The 6,689-nt window shown below is 47.9% G+C and overlaps 1 pseudogene; it reads left to right on the forward strand.

The window, feature by feature from the left end:
* The first annotated feature begins 4,831 nt into the window (after window positions 1-4,831).
* Window positions 4,832-6,236, forward strand: LOC105717784 (large ribosomal subunit protein uL4-like; annotated as a pseudogene).
* The last annotated feature ends 453 nt before the right edge of the window (window positions 6,237-6,689 follow it).

Here is a 6,689-nt window from a genome sequence, read left to right on the forward strand (position 1 = left end):
GCTGGAATGCAGTGGTGAGAACTTGGCAAACTGCAACCTCCATTCAAGCAATTCTCCTGCCTTAGCCTCCCCAATTGCATGAGACTACAGGTATGCACCACAACACCTGGGTAATTTTTCTATTAGTAGAGATGGGGTTTTGCCATGTTGGCCAGACTGGTCTCAAACTCCTGACCTCAAGTGGTGATCTGCTGGCCTCCACCTCCCAAAGTTCTGGGATTACAGCCTGAGCCACTGTGCCTGACCAAAAAAAAAATTTTTTTTGTTAAGACGAAGTCTTGCTCTTGTCGTCCAGGCTATAGTGCAATGTGCTATCTCAGGTCACTGTAACCTCCACCTCCCAGGTTCAAGCGATTCTCCTACCTCAGCCTCCCAAGTAGCTGAGATTACAGGCACCTGCCACCACACCCAGCTAATTTTTAGTATTTTTAGTAGAGATGGAGTTTCACCATGTTGGCAAGGCAGGTCTTGAACTCCTGACCTTATGTAATCCATTCGCCTCAGCCTCGCAAAGTGTTGGGATTACAGGCATGAGCCATGACACCCTGCCAATTTTTTTAATTAGCCAGGTATGGTAGCACATGCCTATAGTCCCCGCTACTCAGTAGGCTGAGGTGAGAGAATCACTTGAGCCCAGTCGGGCATGGTGGCACACAGCTGTAAATTCCAGCTGGTCAGGAGGCTAAGACATGAGAATCACTTGAACCCAGGAGGCAGAGGTTGCAGTGAGCTGAGATGGCACCACTGCACTCCAGCCTGGGTGACAGAGTGAGACTCTTGTCTCAAAACAAAAACAAAAAACACAAGACACAGACTGTCATGTCCGTTTATTTAATTATTTATTTAGAGATGGAGTGTCACTCTATCCCAGGCTAATTTTTGTACTTTTAGTAGAGACAGGGTTTCACCATATCGGCCACACAATGCAAGGTCTATAGCAATACAATAATTGCCTAATACAAGAAGTTTCCTTTGTATGTTTCCTTTGACTTATCATCTCCCTTGTGTGGGGGCGCACAAAGGAAACTTCTCATATTAGGCAGTTCTTGTACTGCTATAAAGAAATGCCAGGCCGGGCACGGTGGCTCACGCCTGTAATCCTAGCACTTTGGGAGGCCAAGGTGGGTGGATCACCTGAGGTCAGGAGTTCAAGACCAGCATGGCCATTATGGTGAAACCCCATCTTTGAAAAAAAAAAAAAAAGAAAGAAAAAAAAAAGAAATGCCAAAAGGCCAGGCACAGCGGCTCATGCCTGTAATCCCAGCACTTTGGGAGGCTGAGGCAGGCAGATCGTGGGGTCAAGAGTTCAAGACCAGCCTGGCCAACATGGTGAAACCCCGTCTCTACTAAAAATACAAAAAGTAGCTGAGCATGGTGGCACGCACCTGTTGTCTCAGCTACTCAGGAGGCTGAGGCAGGAGAATCACTCGAACCTGGGAGGCAGAGGTTGCAGTGAGCTGAGATCGTGCCACTGCACTCCAGCCTGGGCGATAGAGCAAGACTCTGTCTCAAAAAAATAATAATAATAAAGAAAAGAGGTTTAATAACTGGCTCGGGATTCTGCAGGCTCCACAGGAAGCATAGTGCTGGCATCACTGGGCTTCTGGGGAGGCCTCAGCGAGCTCATGGCAAAAGGCAAAGCAGGAACTTGGGCATCACATGGCAAAAGCAGGATTGAGAGAGCGAGAGAGGGTGTGGAGGGGAAGCGCCATGTGCTGCTTTTTTTTTTGAGACAGAGTCTCACCCTATCACCCAGGCTGGAGTGCAGTGGTGCAGTGTTGGCTCACTGCAACCTCCACCTTCCCAGTTCAAGTAATTCTCCTGCCTCAACCTCCCGAGTAGCGGGGAATACAGGCATGTGTCACCATGCCCGGCTAATTTTTGTTTTTTGTTTTTTTTGAGATGGTTGCCCAGGCTGGAGTGTAGTGGCGCGATCTTGGCTCACTGCAACCTCCGCCTCATGGATTCAAGTGATTCACCCACCTCAGCCTCCCGAGTAGCTGGGATTATGGGCATACACTGCCACATCCTGACTGATTTTTTTTTAGTAGAGATGGGGTTTCACCATGTTGGCCAGGCTGGTCTTGAACTCCTGACCTCGTGATCCTCCAGCCTCAGCCTCTCAAAGTGCTGGGATTACAGGCATGAGCCACTGCTCCTGGCCCCAAAGAACTCTTAAATACCTGGCTTCATGGCTTTCTATAACCACTCTGCAGAGAGGGGCATGCTCTCCCCATCTCCTGGTATGAGGGTCCTGATGGGTGAAGTGCCCCCTGGAAGTCGCAGAGCGATGGCAGGGCGGGGCTTTCCTCTCATATTGGGCTTTCCCCACCATTCTTCTTACTGTGAGGTCAAGGACAGGAGTCTTCTGAAGACCTCCAGAGGAAAGAAGGAAGGAAATACTCAGAGAAGCAAGGCAGTACCCTGGAGTTGTGAAATGCTGCTGGCTGTAGCAACATGCCCTTTGTATAGACTGATAAATGGAGGTAGATGGAGAAAGCCAGCAGCAGCCAGCCCTGCCTGCTGCCTGGGCAAGGCCAAGCCTCAAGATCACAGCCTCCCCGGGTAATGCTGGCTCTCTGCTCACACCATTGTTTCATGCGCAAAGCCAAAGTGGTGAAAAAGCAATGGCCAGGCCCGTGGGTGGGGTTTGTCTCCATGACACCCCCCTCTATGACATCTGTCTCCTACCAAGGCCTGGGAAATGTCCCTCTCAAAGCCATTAGCTCCTTCCATGCCAAGCATTTAGTGACATTCCTTTAGTCCTCTGTGGCACTTAGAAAACATAGCTATTGAGTAACTATATTAAGAAATGCCATCTACAGCCCACCCTTGGCCAGCCCCACAAGCCCCAGTGACGTCCACCCTCCAGAGTCATGGGGAAGGAGGCCCCTGGTGGCATCTTGGGTCCTAAATTGCTTTTCCTGGCACAGTCCCACCCTCTGGGCTCTGCCAGACAGACTACTGCAGCGGGACCTCATTTTACAAGAACCCTAGATAGAAAAAAAAAAAAAAACCACCAGAAGTTCACAACACACATGTCTCAGCGGTCAATGCTTCAGCAGCATCCTCCTGGGTCTAAAACAGGATTCCATCTACACTCCTGTGCCCCAAACACCACTTTCAAACGCCTGTCAATTGCAGAATGGGAAGCATCACACCCACAACCAAGAATTGTGCTTCTTCAACTTCAGTGAGCATGTGAATCACCTGGTTTGTTTTTTTTTTTGAAATTGGGTCATGCTCTGTCACCCAGGCTGGAGTGCAGTGGCATGATCATGGCTCACTGCAGCCCCTACCTTCCGGATTCAAGGCATCCTCCTGCCTCAGCCTCCCAAGCAGCTGGGACCATAACCAGCTATTTTTTAATTTTTTTGCAGGGACGGGGTCTCACTATGTACCCAGGCTGGGCTTGAACTCATGGGCTCAACAGTCCTCCTGCCTCTGCCTCCCAAAGTGCTGAGATTCCCAGCCAGGGAATCTTGTTAACATGCATATTCTGATTCAGTGGGTCTGGGGCAGGGCCTGAGACTCCGTATGTCTAGCATATGATGCTGATGCTTTGGGTCCACTGGTCACTCTGAGTGGCAAGATACTAAAAATGAGAACAAATCCCAAGTTCCAGGGTTCCCTGGCTGCGCATTAGAATCACTGGGGAGCTTTAAAAACAGATACTCCTGTCTGGATCCCACCTCAGACAAACTGAATCAGAATTGTTGGGGGGTGGGGCCGGGCATGGGGGCTCATGCCTGTAATCTCAGCACTTTGGGAGACTGAGGTGGGCAAATCATCTGAGGTCAGGAGTTTGAGACCAGCCTGACCAATATGGTGAAACCCTGTCTCTACTAAAATTACAAAAATTAGCCAGGCGTCATGGTGTGTGCCCGTAGTCCCAGCTACTCGGGAGGCTGAGGCAGGAGAATTGATTGAACCCTAGAGGTAGAGGTTGCAGCGAGCCAAGATCACACCACTGCACTCCATCCTGGGTGACAGAGCGAGACTTGTTCTCAAAAAAAAAAAAAAAGAATTATTGGAGGAGAAAGGGCTTGGAGGGAAAGTTGGACCCCAAAAACAAACAAGAGCAGCACCTCACATGTGCCAGTGATAATGATGTGCAGCGAAATGAAGAAAACCCTCTGCCTCTAAGATCAGCATCAGGAAATGCAAGAGACAAGTCTGCCCTAGGCGTTTAGGTGTGAACTATTACATTATACCAACATTTGGGGAGAAATAAAGCATAAAATTGTCATCATCATTTACAATCAGGTACTCAATATTTTATATATATATATTTTATATGTATACTTTGATACAGCATCTTGCTCTGTGACCCAGGCTGGAGTGCAATGGTGCGATCTCGGCTCACTACAACCTCCGCCTCCCGTATTCAAGCCATTCTCCTGCCTCAGCCTCCTAAGTAGCTGAGACTACAGGCGCGTGCCACCACGCCTGGCTAATTTTTTGTATTTTTAGTAGAGACAGGGTTTCACTATGTTAGCCAGGATGATCTCTATCTCCTAAACTCATGATCCACCACTTCAGCCTCCCAAAGTGCTGGGATTACAGGCATAAGCCACCACACCTGGCCAGCTATTTTTTTTTTTTTAACTGTAAAGAATATTGAACTATGGGAGGCCAAGGCAGGAGGATCACTTGAGGCCAAGACCAGTCTGAGCAACATAAGGAGAACTGTCTCAAAATAATAATAACAATGATAATAATAATGATAATAATAGCTACCATGCATGCATTTATAAGGCTTCTACATTGTGCAGGCAGCACCACATCCAGTCCTCATAAAAGCCCCATCTGGCTTTTCCTTTGGCAGCTGCCGGGACGAGAGGAGCGTGGCTGTCTCCTCTTTCCGCCATGGCGTGTGCTCTCCCACTGATATCGGTGTACTCCGAAAAGGGGAAGTCATCTGGCAAAAATGTCACTTTGCCTGCTGTATTCACGGCTCCTAGTCGACCAGATATTGTGAACTTTGTTCACACCAACTTGCGCAAAAACAACAGACAGCCCTATGCTGTCAGTGAATTAGCAGGTCATCAGACTAGTGCTGAGTCTTGGGGTACTGGAATTCGAGCTGTGGCTCGAATTCCCAGAGTTTGAGGTGGTGGGACTCACCATTCTGGCCAGGGTGCTTTTGGAAATATGTGTTGTGGAGGCCGAATGTTTGCACCAACCAAAACCTGGCGCTGTTGGCATCGTGGAGTGAACACAACCCAAAAACGATACGCCATCTGTTCTGCCCTGGCTGCCTCAGCCTTACCAGCACTGGTCATGTCTAAAGGTCATCGTGTTGAGGAAGTTCCTGAACTTCCTTTGGTAGTTGAAGATAAAGTTGAAGGCTACAAGATGACCAAGGAGGCTGTTTTGCTTCTTAAGAAACTTAAAGCCTGGAAAGATATCAAAAAGGTCTATGCCTCTCAGTGAATGAGAGCTGACAAGGGCAAAATGAGAAACCGTTGCTGTATCCAGCGCAGAGGCCCCTGCATCATCTACAATGAGGATAACGGTACCATCAAGGCCTTCAGAAACAACCCTGGAATTACTCTGCTTAATGTAAGCAAACTGAACATTTTAAAGCTTGCTCCTGGTGGGCATGTGGGACGTTTCTGCATTTGGACGGAAAGTGCTTTCCGGAAATTAGATGAATTGCATGGCACTTGGCGTAAAGCTGCTTCCCTCAAGAGTGACTACAATCTCCCCATGCACAAGATGATCAATACAGATCTCAGCAGAATCCTGAAAAGCCCAGAGATCCAAAGAGCCCTTCGAGCACCACGCAAGAGATTCATCACAGAGTCCTAAAGAAGGACCCACTGAAAAACCTGAGAATCATGTTGAAGCTAAACCCATACGCAAAGACCATGCGCCGGAACACCATTCTGCGCCAGGCCAGGAATCGCAAGCTCCGGGTGGATAAGGCGGCCGTGGCAGCAGCAGCACTAGAAGCTAAATCAGATGAGAAGGGAGCTGCAGGCAAGAAGCCTGTTGTAGTAGGTAAGAAAGGAAAGAAGGCTGCTGTTGGTGATAAGAAGCAGAAGAAGCCTCCAGCAGGAAAAAAGGCAGCAGCTACCAAGAAACCAGCCCTTGTAAAGAAGCCAGCAGAAAAGAAACCCACTACAGAGGAAAAGAAGCCTGCTGCATAAACTCTTAAATTTGATTATTCCATAAAGGTCAAATCATTTTGGACAGCCTCTTTTGAATAAAGACCTGATCAAACAGGCAAAAAAAAAAAAAAGCCCCATCTGTGGGCCGGTTATTTTCTACCACTTCCCAGCTGAGAAAACCGAGGGGCTGAATGGGTAAGGCACTCCTCTAAGGTCACAGTCAGTGAATGTTGAGGCCAGAGCCTAAGGCAGGGCCTGCTCTGAGCCCATGAACTCAATAACCAACAGCCAGACCAAACCCTACACTAATCACCCTTTTGTTTTTTGGTGTTTGTTTGTTTTTGATAAGGGGGCTTGGGTGGGGAAGAGGAGAGAGAAGCAACCACCCATTTTTATAAAGCCCTTGGGCTAAGAATGGTTTTAACATCTTTAAGTAGTTAGGGATAATCACAGCCTAACTACTTTAAGTAGTTAGGGATGCTTTTAACATCTTTAAGTAGTCACTACTTTTTTACTACTAACATTTTAAAGTTGTTACTAGTAACATCTTTAAGTAGATGTTACTATTTTTTA

Source organism: Aotus nancymaae, unplaced genomic scaffold (genome assembly GCF_030222135.1).
Source record: "Aotus nancymaae isolate 86718 unplaced genomic scaffold, 86718_ANA_hifiasm-v0.15.2.pri h1tg000011l, whole genome shotgun sequence".
NCBI classification, from domain to species: domain Eukaryota; kingdom Metazoa; phylum Chordata; class Mammalia; order Primates; family Aotidae; genus Aotus; species Aotus nancymaae.